A 23,507-nucleotide genomic window follows, 5' to 3' on the forward strand; every position below is an offset into this window, starting at 1 on the left:
ATTCGCCTCGACCCCCCTGTGTGACACGAGGAAACCCAGCAGTTTGCCGGAGGGGACGCCGAACACGCACTTCTCAGGGTTGAGCCGTAGGTCCACCTTGCGCAGGCTGGCGAAAGTCTCCTCTAGGTCCTGAACGGGGTCAAGAAGGCCTTCTTCTCGACGTCCTGCACCGCCATCTTGATCTGGTGGTAGCCCGAGAAGCCATCTAGGAAGCATAGCAGGTCGCACTCGGCGGTGGAGTCAACGATCTGCTCGATGCGCGGAAGCGGGAACGGGTCTTGAGGGAAGGCTTTGTTGAGGTTGGTGAAGTCGACGCACATGCGTTCCTTCTCGCCTTTCTTGGGGACAACGACTGGGTTTGTCAGCCACTCCGGGTACTGCACTTCATGGATTACACCTGCTTCTTGTAGCTTGCGGGTCTCCTGGACGATGAAGGATTGCTTCTCCATGGACTGTTATCGTGCCTTCTGCTTTACCAGGCGCACGTGAGGGCATACCCTCAGGTGATGCTCGATCCCTCCCCTTGGGACCCCAACCAGCTGCTTGGGCTCCTAGGCGAATACCTCCTTGTTCGCATGCCGGAAATTCACCAACTCCTTCTCCTGGTCCGGGGCGAGGTCGACACCTATGGTGAAGGTGGCCCCCGAGGCCCCGTCCTCGTCTACTGGCACCTGCTTCGTCTTGGCCCGATCTTGCGTGAACAGTTGTTTCTTTTTTGCTGGCGAACCCCCCTTAGCCCCGGGGGCGGCTCCGTCGGTCGGGCGTGCCGCCGCTGCGGCCCTCAAGGTGAGCTTGAGGGCCCTCAGGCCTCTTTGGTGTCTCCAGCCACGGTGAGGACGCCGCTGCTTCCCGGCATCCTCATGAGGTTGTAGGCCGGATGGGTCGCCGCCAAGAACCGAGCCAGGGCAGGGTACCTGTCGTGGAATTGTCACGGCAGATGTCCTAGTGTGAGGAGTTAGTCGTGAGGCCGACGCATCTATGTGGTAGCTTGATAGGGGTTGAGCGGAATCGAGAGATGCAACACAAGACAAAGGTTTAGACAGCTTCGGGCCCCGGGAAACATCATCTGGTAATAACCCTACATGCTGTTTGAGGCTAGGTCTCATTATCATCACGAGGGAGTCGCCGTAAACTAGCTCTCCTAGTTATGTCTAGCCCTAAGGTTATTTCTCTCCCCCTCTTGGGTGCCCTGCCCCTCCTTATATATGTTGAAGGGGCGGGTTACATGTAGAGTCCAACTCGGAGTAAGACTTAAACTATTCTGACTTCTCTTCATGGGCTTCTTAACGTCTTGGGCTTCATAACGTCTCGGGCTTCATAACTCCAGGCGACTTATCTGCCGAGTTATGACTGTCAACCAGTTATCCCTGTCTGCCAGGTTATGACTGCTGCTGGTTTATGATGGTCTGCCGGTTTATGACTGGTGCCGGTTTATGATGGTCTGCCGGTTTATGACTGGTGCCGGTTTATGATGGTCTGCCGGGTTATCATCTGACTTATCATCTAACTTATCTGTGAGCCAGTTTACCATGTGGTTTATCCTCTGTCTTAACCGTCAGCCGGTTTATCAACCGGCCGGTTTACCGTATGGGTTAACTGTCTGTCTTAACTGTTTGCCGGGTTATAACTCCGGTCGGGTCATACCGCGGGGTATATCCCCGACTTTAGCCCCCAGTTTAATTTGGATTTATCCATGTTAAACTGATCCTGAGCATCCTTAAATCCTTGTCATTACTTTCTAGAAAATCCGGGTCAATAGGCCAGCTTCATAATCAATTTGCTGACATTAGTTTGTCACAGAGAAAAATTGTGAAGAATAACTCCTTTGACTCGGCTCCCAATGCTTAGCAAAAATATTGGTCTTTGAAATACTCATCTGATCTTCAGCCGGTTTAAGAATGTAGAACTTGCCGGTTTACAAATATTGATGGCATCGGGTCATAATTGTAGTTAACATCAAGCTTGAAAATATACCTCTTATATGCCTATGACTTGTAGCCCCCAAGTCTTAAGAAGGTAGTATAGCAACAGCTTAAGACTTGCTTCAATATAAATATCACAAGCGTGAAGAAATCCAAGTTGTTCATCTCAATCACCAGTCAGAACTGAGTATTCCACATATGTAGCCCCCAAGTGCCGGGTTGTCATGCTTGCAGCAACCTGGGACTTGAAATTGCCTTATACTCATAAGACTTCAACCAGTGTAGCCCCCAAGGGCCGGGTCATTATGCAACAATGAGCAGGGACTTTATATATACTTCATTGAAAATAACATCATATGATGTAACCCTCATCATGGGGCTTGAACCCACGTCCACAAGGTTAAGAGCTTTGTGCTTTACCAACTGAGCAATAAACCTTCAATATAATGCATTAAGACTTGTGTACCTTGAATTGTTGACAGGAGCAATTGGTAGCCCCCAAGGGCCGGCTCATTACAATGTGACGAGTCGGGTCTCCAATAAAGTGAGCAAAAAAATGACTTTGCATTAGCCCCCAAGTGCCATGGTGCATGCTGGCAGTGACATGGGACTTGCATATTTGATGTAATCTCAATTTGAATAATGTAGCCCCCAATCGCCGGGTCGTAAGCCTGCAGCGACTCGGGACTATTCCCTCCATTGTAAAAATAAATCATGTCCATTAATAAAATAATAACCATTGCGCTGAAGCGACTTTGAAGACATCCATCATAATATTGGCTATTGATAACCATAATAAAAATCCAGCCATGTTGGCTATTAAAGATTTGAATAATATAATCCAATGATTTATAAGTGCATGATTCCAATGGCGCAATCCAAATATATACTGGCGACTTATAGTTGAAAGCCAGGCGGGGTTGATAAACACCGGATTATAACTGATCATGTACTGACAACTTGTAGTTGAAAGTCAAGCCGGTTTAATGAACACTGGTTTATCAAAACATTATAAATGTCACCAAAAGAGAAAAAACTTGGCAATCAAAAGCATATGAAAAACTTGTAGTCGAGGCTTTTCACGGGCTGCCAGGCCCCAAATTCGAGGCTTTTCATGGGCTGCCAGGCCACTGAGTTAAACCATTTCACAAAGCCTTTTAAGATGGTCCTCAATCCTTAACCAATCGTCGGTCTATCATTGACAAGTTCAGGGTCATATGCGATTGACTTGTCAAGTTGGTGGGTCATACCAGGCTTACCTGGGCGGAGTGACTTACTTAATGAAGGCAGGTTAACCCGGGGTTTTAGGTGTATATACCAGGCTTCCAAGCCACGGCTTGATAGCCTATTGCAAGTGTAGATTTCTTTGTTCATTGCGATAGCAAAGAATCCCCAAGCAACATTTTGAGCTGTGCTCAACGGGTGCCTATGTTTGAGTTGTTCTTGACAACACTCTTTGGCCCCCAAGTAATGGCATTGCGCCAGCCAAAAGGTGTAGCTATGGTTGAACACAACCAAGCCCCCAAGTGACTTACTGTCGTGGCTTTTGAGACGATCAAGAGGTGTGACTGTGGTTCGGATACGACCAAGCCCCCAAGTGATGCTATGGCATTCCGCCAATCAAGAGGTGTAGCTATGGTTCGAACACGACCAAGCCCCCAAGTGACCCTTCTAGTGGCATTTCGCCGATTAAGAGGTGTAGCTATGGTTCGAATATGACCAAGCCCCCAAGTGACCCTTCTGGTGGCATTTCGCCGATCAAGAGGTGTAGCTATGGTTCGAATATGACCAAGCCCCAAGTGACCAATAAGATAAGCCCATAAGGCAGGATACCCATGTCTGAACTGCGCATCATGGCAACAGGTCCTCTTCGGCAACCTTTAACTTTTCGCAAGAGATAAATTCTTCTTGAACCGGAATTTTGAACCGGATATTGAGAGCTTCAGAGCTTTGTGGGAGACAGATTTTCCCTTGAACCGGATTTTAAACCGGAATCTTTCTTTTTAAGCCGGAAATTTTCTGACAGCCTTTAAATTTGCACCGATATGGCGATTTAGGGTCCTGCATTAGATAACTTTGCAAGCCGGAGTAATTGCTCTTTAAAAGAAAGCAATATATAATATAAAAATATACTGGATGGATTTCACCTGATATGTTAGGCCAGAAAATATCCACCGCGGAGTTGATGATCACCACGGGCGAGTTGGACGCGGGAGCAGACAAATGAACCGGCCGCGGCGTTGTAAACCGATGCGGACGAGATAATAGCCCGCTGCGTTGGAAATGACTGGGCCGCCGGCGCGGACGATGAGTTAGTCGCGACATTAGAAACCGGTGCGGACGGGCAAGTTGTCCTCCACGTTGTAAACCGGTGCGGACGAGTGAACTGGCCGTCCGCTCCTCAGATAATGTGACACGGAGGAAAACGCCGTTGTAGACCGTTGCCAGTGCGTGCTTTATACCCGCAGTATGACAATAATTTTACCTGTATATAAAAACACCAATAGGGTAGTGTAATGGTGCTCAGAGGAAATAAAAATGTACTGATAAAATATATAGAAAGGATAGCACCTGGTATTTTTTGTCGGATGATACTGATGGCGCAAACCAAGTTTAAATAACTAGACCGGTCAGGCATCAAGATTTATGCTTATTGCCGCTGTCCGTTGGACAACTCAATGCGGGCGAACATTTTGCGCGGCCTCTGATTTGTTGATTGAACCATATAACGATAATTTTACCCGGGTCCGCCGGATAACCTGATGTGTCCATGCAAACCGGACTCCCGGTTTAACAATTCAGTGCGTGTCATCGAGGGATTCAATGTGTTGCGAGCGCTGGTACAACCTCTGCGTGCTTGCTTTACTGCTTTGTCTCTGCGATCTTTCTTCGGATGGATTATGCCATTACACATGTAATGACCTCGATCTTATCGATCCGGAGATTGCAACTATTCATCGCACGGCAAGCGGCCATTGAAAAATTATGACATGTTGGTCAGCGACTGATCCCAACTCTTGTGGTGTGTAGTAGTAGTTGTGGCTGGCCTTTACGCATCTTCCATTATTTTAACACGGCGCTTTGGCAAAGCAGAAGCGAGGACAGCGGAGACGTAGCTGACGAGTAGTAGCAGAAGCAAAACCGAGGCGGCCGGCGGTTTAGCGGGGGCACCGGTGGGTCACGGCCTCGGCGAGTTGATGCAGGCCGGTGAAGGTGGAGTCTGGTGAGACCCGGTGGTTTGCGCGCAACGTCCGCGGCAGTATAGCGGTTCAAGAGCTGCGACGGTAGCGTGTTGAAACGATGGCGGCTCACCCCTGCTGCAGTTGATGCGGCGCTTTGGAGTGGCGATTCGGAGGCGGCTCGATGTGGTAGCTGGCGGTTTGTCAAAGCTAATTTTGAACAGCAGGATGCGGGCTCTCCCGTGGCTGCAGGCGCTTTAGGGAGGCAGCAGCGCGAGGAGGCACTGCCTTGGGTGACTGCAGATGAGCATGGCGACCGAACACGAGCCATGACCAAGAGTAGCGAGTCACACGCGGGAGAAGTGACATGGCGGATCCATCCACGGCAGCCGGCCGGTTTGTAGAGAGATACAGCAGAACCGGAGCAGGTACAGGGCGGCTCACGGTAGTCTGGGTTGAGCTCGGAGGAGGAGGACCGCGGTGGAAGATGCATGGTCAGCCCGAGACTGTGGCAATAGAAGCTTAGAGCAGGACCGGCGCGCGGGGCGCGAGGTAGGCATGCCTCGACGACTCGAGGCAGCGCTTTGGAATTGACGTTTAAGGCGAATCCGGGTTGTCGAAAGGTGAATCCGGGTTGTGGTTTGGAGCAAAGGTGTGGCGATGTTGGGTCTGCTCAGCATGATGAACCACGGTGTGAGTGACGGAGCAGCGCTGGTGAAACCGTAAGAGCCCGTTCCAGGTCGGCTCGCAAACGGGACTGATCGGCAAGGCGGCCGGATGCAGAGCGGGGCGGCACCACGTAAAGAACCGGTCACACCAAAGGAACCCCTAGATCCTCGTGCGTGGATGTCGTCTGTTGTACTTTTTCCTTTTCTCCTTCTCAACCTGAACCGGACCCAAACCATTGCCGCTTGTACCTTGATCTTGAGATGAGAATTGATTTGATCTCTGATGACTGAACATGGAGTCGATGTAGATTCTTCTGACCGGCTTTTCTTCATCTGGCCGATGGTGAGCTTCTCGATCCTTAGGAAAGATCCCTCCAAGAACTCATCACCACCGTGCGCGGGCCCCATGGTGGGCGCCAACTGTCGTGGAATTGTCACGGCAGATGTCCTAGTGTGAGGACTTAGTCGTGAGGCCGACGCATCTATGTGGTAGCTTGATAGGGGTTGAGCGGAATCGAGAGATGCAACACAAGACAAAGGTTTAGACAGCTTCGGGCCCCGGGAAACATCATCCGGTAATAACCCTACATGCTGTTTGAGGCTAGGTCTCATTATCATCACGAGGGAGTCGCCGTAAACCGGCTCTCCTAGTTATGTCTAGCCCTAAGGTTATTTCTCTCCCCCTCTTGGGGTGCCCTGCCCCTCCTTATATATTTTGAAGGGGCGGGTTACATGTAGAGTCCAACTCGGAGTAAGACTTAAACTATTCCGACTTCTCTTCATGGGCTTCTTAACGGGGTCAAGAAGGTCCTGAACGGGGTCAAGAAGGCCTTCTTCTCGACGTCCTGCACCGCCATCTTGATCTGGTGGTAGCCCGAGAAGCCAGCTAGGAAGCATAGCAGGTCGCACTCGGCGGTGGAGTCAACGATCTACTCGATGCGCGGAAGCGGGAACGGGTCTTGAGGGAAGGCTTTGTTGAGGTTGGTGAAGTCGACGCACATGCGTTCCTTCCCGCCTTTCTTGGGGACAACGACTGGGTTTGTCAGCCACTCCGGGTACCGCACTTCATGGATTACACCTGCTTCTTGTAGCTTGCGGGTCTCCTGGACGATGAAGGATTGCTTCTCCGTGGACTGTTATCGTGCCTTCTGCTTTACCAGGCGCACGCTAGGGCATACCCTCAGGTGATACTCGGTCACTCCACTTGGGACCCCAACCAGCTACTTGGGCTCCCAGGCGAATACCTCCTTGTTCGCATGCCGAAAATTCACCAACTCCTTCTCCTGGTCCGGGGCGAGGTCGGCACCTATGGTGAAGGTGGCCCCCGAGGCCCCGTCCTCGTCTACTGGCACCTGCTTCGTCTTGGCCCGATCTTGCGTGAACAGTTGTTTCTTTTTTGCTGGCGCAGCCCCCTTAGCCCCGGGGGCGGCTCCGTCGGTCGGGCGTGCCGCCGCTGCGGCCCTCAAGGTGAGGTTGAGGGCCGTCAGGGCCTCTTTGGTGTCTCCATCCACGGTGAGGACGCCGCTGCTTCCCGGCATCCTCATGAGGTTGTAGGCCGGATGGGTCGCCGCCATGAACCGAGCCAGGGCAGGGTACCTTTCGTGGAATTGTCACGGCAGATGTCCTAGTGTGAGGACTTAGTCGTGAGGCCGACGCATCTATGTGGTAGCTTGATAGGGGTTGAGCGGAATCAAGAGACGCAACACAAGACAAAGGTTTAGACAGCTTCGAGCCCCGGGAAACATCATCCGGTAATAACCCTACATGTTGTTTGAGGCTAGGTCTCATTATCATCATGAGGGAGTCGCTGTAAACCGGCTCTCCTAGTTATGTCTAGCCCTAAGGTTATTTCTCTCCCACTCTTGGGGTGCCCTGCCCCTCCTTATATATGTTGAAGGGGCGGGTTACATGTAGAGTCCAACTCGGAGTAAGACTTAAACTATTCCGACTTCTCTTCATGGGCTTCTTAACGTCTTGGGCTTCATAATGTCTCGGGCTTCATAACTCGAGGCAACTTATCTGCCGAGTTATGACTGTCAACCAGTTATCCCTGTCTGCCAGGTTATGACTGCTGCCGGTTTATGATGGTCTGCCGATTTATGACTGGTGCCGGTTTATGATGGTCTGCCGGTTTATGACTGGTGCCGGTTTATGATGGTCTGCCGGGTTATCATCTGACTTATCTTTGAGCCGGTTTACCATCTGGTTTATCCTCTGTCTTAACTGTCAGCCGGTTTATCAACCGGCCAGTTTACCATATGGGTTAACTGTCTATCTTAACTGTCAGCCGGGTTATAACTCTGGCCGGGTCATACCGCGGGGTATATCCCCGACAGTACCCGAGGATGGCGTTGTACGGGAGGCCGATGCGAGCGTAGTCGAAGTAGATAAGCTCGGTGCGGTAGTTTTTGCGGGTACCGAAGGTGATCGGGAGGCGGATCTGCCCCAGAGGGCTGGTGGAACTGCTGTCGACTCCGGAGAAGGGCTTGGTGGGGCGGAGCCGGCCGTACGGTACGTGAAGTGTCAGGACCCCGATCCTAAGTCACACCGATCTAGCATGTGACACATCATATCACTTTACCTGGCCCGGGACCGTTCGCGCCTTTTGGCTCACGTATATGATAGTGTCGCTAGCGTCCATATGAAGAAGAACCCGGGCCGACATGACTAGTCGTGAATCCAAAGTGGCACTAACTTACAGGGACAGGCAGATATGACCCAGCAATGAACGTGTCGGTCATCACCGTATGAACCCAAGTCGTAGCAAGCTACAAGGACTTAAAGGAACAACGCGTGACATTTCCCTGAAGGGACAAACACAGGAACGAAGAAGGACACATGCCGGCTAGCCTAAGTGTTCCGGAGCAGTAGCAAGCTACCATGGCTTAGTGGAAGCACTAGGAGACATTTCCCGGTAAGAGAGGCTACTAAGAATAAACAACTAGGTTGTCGGATCCCACACATACTAAGCATTTCAATAACATACACACAATATGCTCGATATGTGCAAATACAACATGGCATCACAACAAAACTCTACGACTCAAAGTATTTATCCATTAGGCTCCAAGGAGCCAGATATTACAAACATGGGTCTGATGACCCGGCATTCAAGTCATACAAGCAATAAGCACATGCGGAAGCTTAACTTGTCTGAGTACACACAACTACAAATGAAAAAGGCTGAGAAGCCTGACTATCTACAAAACCCTACCGAGGGCACAAGATCGTAGCTGAGGTAACAAGCTAAACGTTGAAGTCCACGCGGAACTACTAGTGAGACTGAAGTCTCTCTGCAAAAACATAAATTAAGCACACGTGAGTACAAATGTACCCAGCAAGACTTACATCAGAACTAGCTACATATGCATCAGTATCAACAAAGGGGTGGTGGAGTTTAACTGAAGCAAGCGAGCTTTGACTCGGTGGCTATCCTGAACTACGACGACAAGTAACTCTTTTGAGGTGGCGCACACGAGTCCACATATTCACCATATCAATACACCACTATGGATCTGCTCTCGTCTCCCTACGAGAACGCCATCCATAGCACTCACACTTATCTTGCGCATTTTAGAGTATCCACTTTCACTTGTCTATGAACTATACAGGCAACCCAGAGGTCCTTTACCGCGGGCGCGGCTATTCAAATAGATGATGTTAACCCTGTAGGGGTGTACTTCTTCACACACGCTCTCACCACTTACCGCCAAGTGCACGTTATGTATCTCGGCAACCTTCAAGCGGAAGCCTGGCGAGGGTGTCGGCCACGACCTGACTAACCACACAAGTCCCTAGTCTAGGTTTATCGCCTATTCAGGTTCCATCCGCAGGGAGTCCGGCTGAGGTTTCCACATACGGCCCCGAACGATGTGTGCAGGGTTCCCGAGGCACCAAACGGGCATCCCGGTACACCGTGCCACGTGCCTACCGCATCACAGCCCACCCCGAGGGTCAGCGCTGCGCACGGCCTCCAGCATACTACAAACACCAGAAACTACTTGCAACTCCCGGACAGAGGACAGGGGCGGTTAATAAGTTGAGAGGGTCCATTGGTTTCGGGCCTAACGTGTGGTAGTAGTTGTTCATGGATCACAAACACAGAACTCAGTTCCTTAGGACGGTTTCAATGAGACAACCCACCATGTACTCCTACATGGCCTCTCACCGCTACCTTTACCAAATCGTGTTCACACACTTAGCTCACACACAGTAGGACATGTTCATCACCATTCCAATTCAACCCCGATGAATCAGACCTGACTCAACTCTAAGCAGTAGCAGGCATGACAAACAAGCATGAATGAGTAGGCACATCAGGGCTCAAACAACTCCTACTCATGCTAGTGGGTTTCATCTATTTACTGTGGCAATGACAGATCATGCAGAGGAAAAGGGGTTCAACTACCGCAGCATGTAACGGATGAATCGTTGTTGTCCTAATGCAATAAAAGAGAGCAGGAATGAGAGAGTGGGATTGTATCGGAATGAACAAGGGGGTTTTGCTTGCCTAACACTTCTGAAGATAGTATAGCTCTTCATCAGTGTCATCGAACTCATCATCGGAACACGTCTATCGATAGGGAACAACCACCGGCAACAGAGAAGGAACACACTCAATGCAATGCACAATATGATGCATGATCATGACATGTCAATATGCTGTGATTTGAGCTAATGCAACTAGCAACAGGTTAAATGGAGCTGGTTTGAATCCCAGATTCAAATTCAAACTCCATATGTGGATATTCAAATGCCATTTGTATGATTGGTCCTAAATAGAAGCTATAAGTAGCTCTAGCATGCATGAAAATGGCACAGATTGGATTTTTCTGATCATTTTTCATATATAAATCTTTTCATTTGGAGTTAGAGATTAATTTCTATGATTTTTAGAAGTTTTTGATATTTTCTGAAATAAATAAATCATTTCTAATTTATTTTAAATCCCAGAGAATATTTACTGCATCAGCATGATGTCATTGTGATGTCAGCGGTTCAGCGGGGCCGGTCTAGGTCAAACCTGACCAGTGGGACCCGCGTGTCAGTGTCTTAACTAATTAACAGAGACTGTTAGTGTTAATTAACAAATCAGCTAAATTGAACCATAGGCTGGGCCCAGAAGTCAGTGACTCGGAGGGGAGTCAAACACAGTCAACCGTGGTCAAACTCGCCGGAGTTGACCCACAGCTCGTCGCCGGCGAGGCCAGAGACGGCGGAGGGCTTCCGGTTTCTTGCTCCGGCGACCATATGGCCAGCAGAGACCACCTACGTGACGCTGGCGCTCGTGTGGGTCCAGCGTTGCCATCTACTCGAGCCGGCGTGGACCAAAACGGTGGCGGCGATGACTAGTGCTGTGGCCGGAGTTCGGACAACGACGAGATCGGTGCTACGGTGGACGGATGGAGCAGCGGTTGGTTGTGTTAGGATCCTAGGGTTGCCCTGAGCATGTTAGGGTGCTCGACTGCGAGCTTGCGTGGCCGTGGCGGCGGCGGCATGGCTGGCGGAGCCAAGCTCTCGGCCATGATGGCCGTTGCGGTTGCAGGAAGCAAACGAGCGTGGGGAGAGAGGGGTTCGACGCAGGGGCTCACGGTGGACACATAGAGCAGATCAGCGGGTTCGGGGAGGCGTTGGAGACGGTGAATCGATCGACAAAGTCCGGCGAGCAGATGCGGTGGTGACGAGGTCGAAGATGACGGTGTGGTGATCCTTGGCTTGCGTTCGTCGGCTTGAGATGATGCGGACGACGGCAGAGCGACTGGAATCAACGGCAAGGCAAGGCGATGATGGTGGCTGCGGCAACGGCGAGCGGCGGTGACGAGGTCGCTCGGGTGGTGAGAGAGAGGGATCCAGGGGAGAGGATGAGGACGAGGGAGAGTGAGAGAGCGTCGAGGGGTCGCGTGGCGTCTCCAGGGGGGTCGGGAAAGCGATCAGGGAGGCAGGAGGTGGCGGCGTGTGGCTGCGGGCGCCGGGCACGCGCTCTCGCCTACTGGTGCGAGGAGGAAGGTGACGGGCGGGGAGTTGGGCTGGGCCAGCCAGGTGGGCTGCGCCAGGTAAGCCTGGTGAGTTTCTAACCCTTTTCTATTTTTGTTTGTGTTTTCTAATTTGCAGTTTGTTTTTGATCCAGTTTTAAAAAACCAAATCAATTTTATAAATCCTGAAAATATTCATGAGCACTTTCTGAATTATTTCAGTAGCCCACAAATAGTTCCAACATTATTTGAGCATTTAAATTATTTATAGTGTTTAAATGCCCAAAGTCAAATACAATATGATTTAATTCAAAAAATCCAGGAATGACCTAGAAATATGTTAATCATTTTTGGCAGAGGTTTTCACCTTTATCGGAAATCATGAATAGTTTCAAAGGGCATTTTGGGTTCATTGAAAATGATATTATTTGAGCCTATTTGAATTCATTTGGTGCTAGGGTTTGGTCATTCCCCATTTCAAGTTTAATTGAAACTTAAACATGATGCAACACAAGATGCTAGCACTAAGCATTACCAGAACTAGGGATGTGACATGAAGCAAGCCAAAAGCTTCCACGGAGAGCACGTTGAGGCCAGCCCCGCCATCGATAAGGGTCTTGGTCACCGATACGTTGCAGATGGTGGGCGTGCAGAGCATCGGGAGTGCACCTGAGCCAGCGGTGGTCGCTGGGTGGTCCCCTGAGTCGAAGGTGAGGTCGGCCTTGGGTGTCACCCATCCCGGAGGGGCTCCCTATTGCACAGGAGCGGTGCCCATTTGGTGGAAGAACTGCTTGATGTCGCGGTCCGAAGGCGGTGCCTGTGAGCCTCCGAGGAGGGCCACCACGGCGAGGGGTGCCGGTGCTACGAAGCGCACAATGAAAAGGCCGCGTAGCTCCTCCCAGGAGGCCACGGAAGATCCTGGCAGGTTGAGCAACAAGGCACGTGGCACGCCAGTGAGAGCCATGGGGAACCAGTTGGCCATGACCTTGTCGTTGCTTCCGGCTTCCAGAGCGGCTTCCTCGTACTCCAGCAGGAAGGCCACTGGATCCGCCGCGCCGTCATAGCGAGGCGGCATCTCGGGCTTGAACTCGTGTGGCCACCGCACCTGCCGCAAGGCGGGGGTGAAGGCCCGGAGGCCCGCGGCGCCTCCGCGCACTTCCGTCGATCCAGCTGGAGGAGTAGCGCCTGCCATGGGAGACGGACGGAGAGATAGAGCAGGCGGAGAGGCGAAGCTTCGGCGCACCCCTACTTGGCGCACCAAATGTCGGATTTTGGGTTCCGCGGACCCTTGAGAGGTTCGAACTCTGGGGTGCGCACGAAGGACTCTTTCTCCCCAGCCTGCCTACCCAACGGTTCCACGGCCTAGCTCGATGAACCCAAAGAACACGAGACACAGAGGTTTATAATGGTTCGGGCCACCGCGTGGTGTAATACCCTACTCCAATGTGGTGGTGGATTGCCTCGAGGGTGAGGATGAACTAGTACAGTGGGCGAACAACCTCCGGAGGAGAGGTGTTCTTGAGCTCGATGAGCTAGTGGGTGTGAGGATGGAATGGATCTAATCCAAGATGAGTTGCCTCCTATGGTGGTGGCTAGTCCTATTTATAGAGGCACTGGTCCTTTTCCCAAATGTAGGCAGGAAGGGATCCCACAACGGCCAATTTTGAAGGGAGACAACTAGTACAAGCTATCCTGACAAAAGGTGGTCTTCGCTTACCAAAGGCTCTGGTGGTGACGCTACTGTGGGCTTCGCGATGACCTCCGTCCCGACATCCCGCCGGTCTTGGTCTCATTGAACCGATAAGGAAATCTTTGCTTGACGCCTCGGGATTCCTCGCCTGCGCTTGCCTCTTTAGCACAAAAGAGGAAACTGGTGCACTGCGCCCGCTGGCGCCTGCCTGGCCTTGGTCGTCATGGCTCACGTCACATGAACCTCTTGAGGTCCCCCCTGCATAGATATCTCCGCTCCTCGGGAGCCATCCTAGCGAGGCCACCCCCAGGGAGGTCTTGGTGTCGTCCGCCTCGCGAGGCTTGGCCCCTTGCGAGGGCCTTGAGTTGTTGCTGCTGAAGCTGGGCCGTACCGGGCCGTTGGTGGAGCCACGCCGTGAGCCGCAAGCAGGCAAGTCTGGGCACCACCGTTCCCAGGACGCCGGGATTTCCCTTTCCTTGATCGTCTTGGTTGCTTTTTAGTGGGGGCGCATCTGCGCACCCACTTGGTGTAGCCCCCGAGGCACGGGCCGGCTGCACAGCAGGCTGGTCGGGTCTTTACAAGTGTTTTCCTGTTCAGAATTCAATTTCTTGCAGAACATCTATGACTAGAGGGTGGTGGCATCCAACCGCCTTCTGGGCCAGTGCCAACAGGTCAAGGGATAACTCGCCACCAAGGAGGGGGAGCTTCGCCAAGACCAAGGTACGATTGGCTTGCTTTCAGCGAGGTCGCGCTAGCGCACCCACTGGGTGTAGCCCTCGAATTCAGGCCGGCTGTCAGCCGGGTCGAATCTTATTGCTTTGCTTTTTCTTCTTCTTGTCCGACTATTGACCCGGAGTTTTGCTGTGCAGGTGTTGCGGCTGAAGTGCCGCATCTTCGGAGCCGGCTGGTCCGGGCCGGCCATCAACATGATCTGGCCGTCGCGGAGCACAACCGGGTCATCGTTGAGTGCGGCCAGCTCCAGGCGGAGGTGAACCGGCTGGCGACGGAGAAGGACCAGACGACGTCCACCCACCAGGCCGAGCCAGACCGGCTTGCGGAGGACCACCGCAAGCCGGTGGCTCAAAAGGAGGAGCACTTGGCGGCAGCGATCGAGGAGATCACGCAGCTCAAGGCGTATCGTGACCATTGTGCATGCGAGTGGTCGGTGAAGGAGCAGACGATGCCGGCAGAGGCACAGCGCATCGATGAGCTTATCACCCGTAAGTACTTCATTTGCTTCTTTGCTTTTCCGTGTCCAGCCAGTGGTGAGGCCGGCCAGCTCCTTGGTTCTTTTTGGCTGACCTACCCCCTTTCTTCACCAGGGGTCTTCCTTGAGATGTAGGAGCCGGCCGAGGCGACCGTTAATGCCCGGTGGGATGAACAAAGGATGGAAGGAGCCGACATTGGCAGCTGCATGGCCTGGACAGTGGCGGAGATCGCCATCGCTGCTAAGGCCCGGATGGATGTGGTGGAGCGCTGTAATGAACTGACTTTTCGAACCCAGCTTGTCGACGGCAAGCTCCCTTTGGTTGGACGCGATGGTGCCCAGCTCCGTTAGCCGGTTAGCTCGGTGGCTTGAGGCCTGTGCAGAGCGACTCGGTGCATTGAGGGATTCCACGGCCCGGGATGGCACGAGGATGGCACTCGACTTTGTACCGTCTTGGTACTCGGGCATCCATCTGGGCGCGCTAGCCACCCGGCGGGCCTGGGCGGAAGATGACCTAGCGCAGCGGGCGATGACGGTTGCCGCATGAGCCAACTACCTCGCGTCATTCACCCCTCACGACGAGTTCGTCTTGGTGCGAGCAGAAAATGGCACGGAGCTTTCAGCCGACAACTTTGGCCTGGCCCTCGACGACCCGGAGGGCAGCTCGGCTGAGACGCGAGGCGAGGCAGACACTGATGCTATCGCCCTGGATGACACCGGTGCCTCGGAGGAACCGGGGCAAGAGTAGCCCGAGCAGGATGATGTCGACGCGCCTGGCGCGTAGGGCTTTATCTTCCCTGTCTTTAGTTTTTGCTTGAACTTTTGGTTAGTTGGCAAGTCCACCCACTGGGGTGTAGGTAAATGTAATGAACTCTGGCCATGGGCCTTCTACTGTATATATGAACACATTTGCTTTCTGTTTGTGTTTGCGCATTGCCGGTTGGTGGCTCGCTTTTGCTTTTGTCCTTAGGCCCTCTTTCTTGTTTGCCTCCCCTTTCGGCCTTCACGCCGCTACCCGGACAGCCGAGAGCCGATCTGTAGCTGGGACTGGGAGTCGGATTTGAAGGGAAACATACAATACTTAGGATTTTTAGGACATGATCACAGCGAAACACCCACTTGGCCGGCCGGCAGCGCGGCCAGTTTGTGCAGCGATGAGTGAAAAAATAAAGAAAAGGGCTGCCGGGTTGACCAAGCGGGCGTTCTTCCTTAGCCGCTTTTCATGTGAGGGCGCTTCCGCTTTTGGCTCTTGCCAGCCGGACAGCCGGGGACCGGATTATGGTTTAAGGCAAAGAAAGGGCTTTGGCGGCACGCGCACTATGAAGTCGTCTACTGAAAGGGCGAAGAGCGGGCTAGCCGGCGAGCCCCCGAGCTGGACACGGTGACCCGGAGGAGGAATGGAAAAGCAGTAAAGTGGGTAAATGGCAAGGTTCGATAAAATCGAAAAGGTAGCCCCGAGTGTCGTTCGGGGGATGTTTTGCTTTCATTAATCCCAAAAGGTGGCGATAAATACATACATGCGTTCAATTGTAAAATGGGCGGAGCAGCTCCGCGTTCCAGGGCCACTCGGTCTCTTCGCCAGAGGCGTCTCTTTTGTGCTTGTTCGGCTTCTACGCAGCTCCAAATGTCCTGAAACTTTACGGAGAATTGTTTTGGAATAGATAAAAAATATTGGGCGAAGAAACAACAAAAGGGGACTCACCAGATGGCCACGAGCCTGGGGGCGCACCCTACCCCCCAGGGCGCGCATCCCGGGCTTGTGGGCCCCCTGGCCAGCCCCAGGTGTCCATCTTCTTCTATATGAAAGATTTTGACCAAGAAAAAAACATGAGTAAGCACCGCCGTCTCGAGGCGGAACCTGGGCAGAAGGAATCTAGGGCTCCGTCAGAGCGATTCTGCCCAGGAAACTTCCCTCCGGGAGGGGGAAATCGAAGCCATCATCATCACCAACAATCCTCTCATCTTGGGAGGGTCAATACTCATCAACATCTTCACCAGCACCATCTCCTCTCAAACCCAAGTTCATCTCTTCTATTCAATCTTTGTCTCAAAACCTCAGATTGATACATGTGGGTTGCTAGTAGTGTTGATTACTCTTTGTAGTTGATGCTAGTTGGTTTATTTGGTGGAAGATCATATGTTCAGATCCTTAATGATATTCAATATCCCTCTGATCTTGAACATGAGCATGCTTTGTGAGTAGTTACTTTGTTCCTGAGGACATGGGAGAAGTCTTGTTATAAGTAATCATGTGAATTTGGTATTCGTTTGATATTTTGATGAGATGTGTGTTGTCTTTCCACTAGTGGTGTTATGTGAACGTCGACTACATGACACTTCACCATGATTTGGGCCTAGGGGGAAGGCATTGGGAAGTAATAAGTAGATGATGGGTTGCTAGAGTGACAGAAGCTTAAACCCTAGTTTATGCGTTGCTTCGTAAGGGGCTGATTTGGGTCCACATGTTTCATGCTATGGTTAGATTTATCTTAATTCTTCTTTAGTAGTCACGGATGCTTGTCAGAGGGTTTAATCATAAGTGGGAGGCTTGTACAAGTAAGGACAACACCCAAGCACCGGTCCACACACATACCAAATTATCAAAGTAACAAACGCGAAGCATATGGGCATGATGAAAACGAACTTTACAATAATTTCCATTTTTCCTCGGAAGCGCTTTGCTTTATATAAGAGTTTGTCCAGGCTTATCCTTTGTTGTAAGAAGGATTGGGCCACCATGCTCACCTTTGTTACACTTGTTATTTGTTACTCCTTACGAATTATCTCACTACCAAACTATCTGTTACCGATAATTTCAGTGCTTCTGCAAAATACCTTGTGGAAAACCGCTTGTCATTTCCTTCTGCTCCTCATTGGGTTCGACATTCTTACTTATCAAAAGGACTACGATTGGCCCCCTATACTTGTGGGTCATCACAGGTCGATGCCGTCTTCATGCGCCTCCTTTGCTTTGGCCTCCGTGTAGAGGGGTTACCCGGGGTGAGTCGAACTCGAGGTCCGTGGGGATGACCGCCTTGGCCCCGTAGACGAGGAAGAAAGGGGTGAAGCCGGTGGACCGGTTTGGCGTGGTCCGGAGTCTCCAAAGGATGGCTGACAACTCGTTGAGCTAGCTGTCGTGTGAGCGCACGAGTAGGTCGATGAGTCCCAGCATGATGCCAGCTAGGATCATGCTGTTTGCTCGCTTTACCTGGCCGTTCGACTTGGGATGTGCAATGGAGGCCAGGTCGAGCCGGATGCGAGACATGGAGCAGAAGTGGGCCAACGCGCCCTTGGCAAAGTTAGTACCGTTGACGGGATGATGCTGTGGGGGACGCCGTAGCGGACTGTGATGTCTTTGATGAACTTGACGGTCGTGGGCCCGTTTGGAAAACTTGTCAACGGCTACCAGTAGATGTGTCATGTCGCCTCGGGCGGTCTGAAGGGCCCCACCATGTCGAGGCCCCAGACGGTGAACAACCACGTGATGGGGATGTTATAGAGGGCTAGCTGGCGACTGCACGTGCTGAGTGCCGCCAGCCCATGCACTTGCGGACTAGCCGCTCGGCGTCCTCCAAGGCCTTGGGCCAATAGAAACCGTGGCGGAAGGCCTTGGCCATGAGGGCCCTTGATGTGGCATGGTGCCGCACTCGCCCTGGTGGATGTCACGCAGGATTTCGAGCCCCTTGTCCGGCTCAACGGAGCACTGAAAACACCGGTTGTGCTGCGCTTGATGATGTTGTAGCCGGCGGCCCGGCGTTGCACTTTTCGAGCCGCGACTTTGTCGCCTGGGAGCTCGCCGCTCACCAAAAAGGTGAGATTGGTTGCGCCCAAGACGGCTCCACCACCACTGTGAGGACAACAACCTCTTGAGGAGTTGGGGCAAAAGTTCCCGAGCTGGAGCCGGCAGTCCCCGGGGCTAGGTCGAGATCGTAGCCCCCTGGTTTTGGAAGTCAGTCCCCGAGCAAGAGCCGGCATCTTCTGAGGCCAGGTCGAAACCGGCAATCTCCGGGGCCCGACCGAAACCGGCAGCCCTCGAGCCGGCAGCAGGAGCCGACTGGTCTGCTGAGACGAAGATGGACCTCAAGTCGAGAGACGGCCTGCTGGAGGGCTTGCGCAGGTGCTCGAGGGAGATGCCAGCTGGGATGGTTTGCCAGGTGGAGCCCAACTTGGCCAGCGTGCCGGCCGCCTCGTTCTCAACTCAAGGGACATGGAGGAACTCGTAGCTGTCAAAGCAATAGGTCAGCTACTGGACCAGGAAGCGGTAGCTGGCCATGTTGGCGTTTCTGGCATCCCTCTCGCCAGAGACTTGCTACACCACCAGGTTGGAGTCGCCGTAGCAGAGGATGCATCGGATGCCAATTTCCTTGGCCATGTTGGGCCCGTGGGACTAGGGGTACCCATGCCCATCTGCCTGCGGGCCGTCCCGTGGCGTCATCAGGAGGCCCGGCGCGGCCCAGCATCAGGACTTCACGAGCAAGACCCTTGTGAGGGCCCCCACCTCGCGAGGTGAGTGGCATCAAGGTCTACCGAGGGCCTCCCGTGGGGCAGCCTCCCGAGGCCCATACCGGGCGGACATCTCTAGGCTCGCCACCCCGCCTCACGATGCATGTGGGTGATGCGAGCCACGATGAGCAGATCCAGGAGGCTGCCAGCGAGAATAGACGAGAACACTTTCCTCTTCGGTGATAAGGGAACAAGGACGTCACGCAAGTTCCCGATTGAATCCCCCAAAGGTTGCCATTCCGGTGCTAGAAGACCAAGACCGCGAGCTCGCTAGGACAGAGGTCATTGCCGAAACCCACCGAAGCTTTGGCAGGCGGAGACAGCTTTTGGCAGGATAAGGTGTACAATATCCCAGTTGGATTGCGGGTTTCGGCAAACCCTTGCGGTTCGAACACTCGGGGTGCGCACGAAGATATCCCTCACTCTCTTGCTCGCTCTCGCCACGATCTCAAGGCCTAACTCGACAAACTCGACGAACAAGAGACACGAGGGTTTATACTGGTTCGGGCCACCGTTGTGGTGTAAAGCCCTACTCCAGTGTGGTGAGGTGGATTGCCTTGTAGGCTGGGGATGAACAAGTACAAGGGAAGAACGGCCTCCTCAGGAGAGGTATTCTTGAGCTCGGTGAGCTTGTGCGCGTGAGGGTGGAATGGATCTGATCCAAAGTTCGTCCCCCGGTCAGTTCGTTCCCCTTCTATGATGGTGGCTAGTCCTATTTATAGGGGCCCGGGTCCTCTTCCCAAATATTAGGCCGGAAGGGATCCCACAACGGCCGGATTTGAAGGGAGACAACTAGTACGAGCTATCCGAACAAAAGTAGTCTTCGCCTGCCAAAGGCTCTGGTGGTGGCGCCGTCGTGGGCTCCGTGGTGACCTCCGTCCTGCCGTCCTGCTGGTCTAGGTCTCGTTGCACCGATATGGAAACCTTTGCCTGATGCCTCGGGACTCCTCGCCTGCGCTCGCTCCCTTAGCACCAAAGAGGAAACTGGTACTTTGCGCCCGCTGGCGCCCACCTGGTGCCCACCTGGCCTTGGTTGTCGTGGCTCACGTCACGGGAACCTCACGAGAAGCTCCTTGCCTTGATCTCTCCACTCCTCGCGAGCTAGCCTAGTGACGCTGCCCCTGAGGAGGTCTTGTGTCATCCGCCTCGCGAGGGTCTTGAGTGTTTGCTGATGAGGATGGGCCGTACCAGGCCGCTGGGCGAGCCATGCCCTGGGCCGCAGGCAGGCAAGTCTGGGGACCCCCGTTCCCAGGACGCCGACATTAGCCCCCGGGCCGAAGGCGTGCTCGGACTTGGCTTCGAGGCGAAGCCAAAGGGCAAGTGCGGAGCGCCGCGGGCCCCAATACCCTGTAGCCTTGATTGATGTGTGGCCATTGAGAGGACGTGGGCGTCTCCACTTCCCCATGCTGCCTCGGCAACCGCCCGACTTGACGAGTCCCTGCTGCATGCAAAAAGATCATCATTACCTGCGATCGTGGAGGCCGACGTTTGGCCTCCCTCTGGCTATAAATTGGGAGAGGGGCGGAGCCCCCGTTGCTCATCTCTTCCTCCGTTTCACCCGCTTCTTGCAGCGACACCCATGGCACCAGCGAAAAGGTTCTCGGCCGCAGAGAAAGGGAAGGCCCGCTAGGAGGGGCCCGACTCGCCGCCGCCCAAGAGGGGACGCGATCACCCATGCAAGCACATTGCGACCCCCGCCATGGCCCCTCACGGCCGCAGCGGCGCCTCTTCACGCGGCGGAAGCCGCCCAGGTCACGGCAGCCCTGTTAATGAAGGGAGGCGCGCCATGGTCGCACGGCCTCTCCGGCCGTGCTTCCACTCGGCGGAGGTGCTTCCGGAGTTCATCGTGTGGTCGGAGAACCCGGCCGGCACCTAGCTTCAGCTCCCGCGCTCCTTCGCCAGCGAAGGGTCTCGGCGGTATCTGGCTGCAAGTGGATGGTTGCTGCAGCAAGGCTTTGTGGGTCGCAGTGGAGGTCTCCATCACGGGCAACGTAGCCCTGACCCGCGGTTGGCAGATGTTCGCCCACGCGCACGGTCTGGGCAGGCGGTGCACCCTCCACTTCCAGTATGACGGCGACGCGACCCTCTACGTGAGGGTATTCGGGGAAGATGGTCGCCGCGTCAGATACTGCCCTGAGGACAACGACGGCGGTGAGGTGCTCGGTCTTGGCGACGGCCGTGACGAGGATGAAGATGAACTCGCCCTCGGCGCCGGCCGCGATTCGCCCAGCTATGGCAGCTCCTTCTCCGGCGACAGCTCCAGCAGCGGCGGCTACGATCAGCCGCCGTGCCCGCTTCGAGGGCAGTGGTGGATCATCTCGGCGCCGTGCCCCAGTGAAGCACGAGGAGGGCTCTGGCTGAGTCCAGGAGGGCGCCGAGGGCCTACCCCCGCGAGCCGCTGCGGGTGCACGTGCCGCTTTTGTTTTGTCCTTTCCTTTCTTCCTACATTTCAAAAAGAAACAAGTATGGGGCCTTGCAGGGGCGTGTAACGAACCGTGGTTTCCAAGTTGCTATGTTATGTTTATTGTTCCTGTGTCGTGTTGTGGCACTCATGCTTTATGTAGGTGCAGGGGGATAACTTAGCTTGGTGCGCCCGGGGTAGTTTCACGTCTCGTGGTGCAGCTTCCGGGGCCTGCTGACCCCTCTCGGCCACTGGCTCATGAGCTGTTGACCTCGGGAGTCGCTGTAGGGTGGCTGCAAAATTTGTTAGCTCGTCCGTTGGGTGCTTATCCTTCTTTGTGCGAGGCCTCGGTAATGGGCTAGTCATGGCCTGGTGCACCACGTCACGGTACCCGTGGGGCAGGGACTTAAGAGAGAGCGCTAAGCACGAGCTCAACTGAGGGTTCCTTGCGAAGATTAGGAGAGCCGGAGCTTTTCGAGCGATAGAGCTTTGACGAGGTGTGTTCGCCGTTGGGCTAGCCCAGTGTGCACACACACCTGCCCGGCCCCCGTGTGAGGCGCGTGAGGAAGAGCCTCGGGCAACTGCCGCTCTCCCAGGCGTAAAACAAGGAACGAGCAAAAAGGCAGCGAAAGAAAGGAAAACCCAACCAAGCAATCGATAGAGAACACCAGAACTTCAAATTCCATAAAAGAGGGGGGCAAACCAACTACAGAAAGCAAATGAACAGCCGCGTCCGGCACCTAGTCTAGTCTTCTCACCAGCGTGGAGCTAAGTGCTGCCACTAGGACGTGGGAGGGAGCCCTCGAGGCCCGAGGGCGGCACTCCGGAGACTCCGGGGCGTGTACAGCCCCACTCATTATTACGTGAGAGTGTCACAAGCGGAGACCTTCACAGGCGTGAGCCTTACTTCATATCGCCAGACGAGGGCCCGCCTTGCGCCGCCCCCGACCATCGTTGGGGCGTTCGAAAATCAGGATGAGACCAAGGGGCAAGGGGACGCCAGCGACGCCCCCGGCGACCACGGGCCCTATCCCGGGGGGGGGCTCACCAGCGCTCCCCCGGTAGAGGGCCTACCTCCGTACGGCGCCTTGATCCACGCATCCCGTGGGGGGCCATGGCTCCAAGCCCCCCACGCGCAGCCCCCAGCACTCTCCTCCGGTTGGGGACAGAACCGCCGCCCCTGGGTCCTCGACCATCGTCGCGGACTGGTCCACCTGCAGCCCATGGTTAGCACACGCCTGCTCCTGCGATACCTGATGTACCCCGTCATCGTCGCTGAAGGGGCCGACGGAGCCTTCGGGAGACTCGTGGAAAACTCCTGCTTCCAGCATTCCGCCGTCCCATGCTGGCCCGAGGAGCGTATTGGGGCCCTCCCCGAGAAAGTACTCCAGGTTCACCATGCGGGGCACATAGGCGTCGATGATTGCCCTCCCAGGGCCTCCACTTGAGTGCCCCATGTCTCGAGTTCCTGGTTGCGGCACTGGGCCCTGGCGGCCGCTGGGTTGCACTCCAGCGTGCCCTCGTGGCTGGCCTCCTGCGCTCGTTCCCGCGCGTGATGAAGTTGTCGCGGTAGGACGGACGGCGTCAGCACCCATGTTGGTGTCATCAGGCTCCTCCATCGCCCCGGGGGGTGCTCGAGCTCACCAGGGCCTTGCGCGCGCCTCAGCCACAACCTGAGGTGTGGACAAGGAGCAGAAGGGTGATGTGCCCCTTCAAGCACAGTCCAAAAGTTCGGCGACGCGTTCCAGCAGTGCGTCGCGGCCGCTCTCGGCTAGCCTGCACCATAACAGCTCCCACGCCACGATGAGCGCGGCCCGCATGTTCGCCTGCTCCCGCCGAGTGTGCGGTGCTGTCACCGCAGCGTAGCTTGAGGCCCTTGCGGCGGCCCGCGCGCGCCGTGGTGTGAGGATGGGGGTGCTGGTCCGCGCCGCCCGCGTCCCGCGGTGTTCGGCGGTGCACGGGCCG

This window comes from Aegilops tauschii, chromosome 7 (assembly GCF_002575655.3).
Source record: "Aegilops tauschii subsp. strangulata cultivar AL8/78 chromosome 7, Aet v6.0, whole genome shotgun sequence".
Lineage (NCBI taxonomy): Eukaryota > Viridiplantae > Streptophyta > Magnoliopsida > Poales > Poaceae > Aegilops > Aegilops tauschii.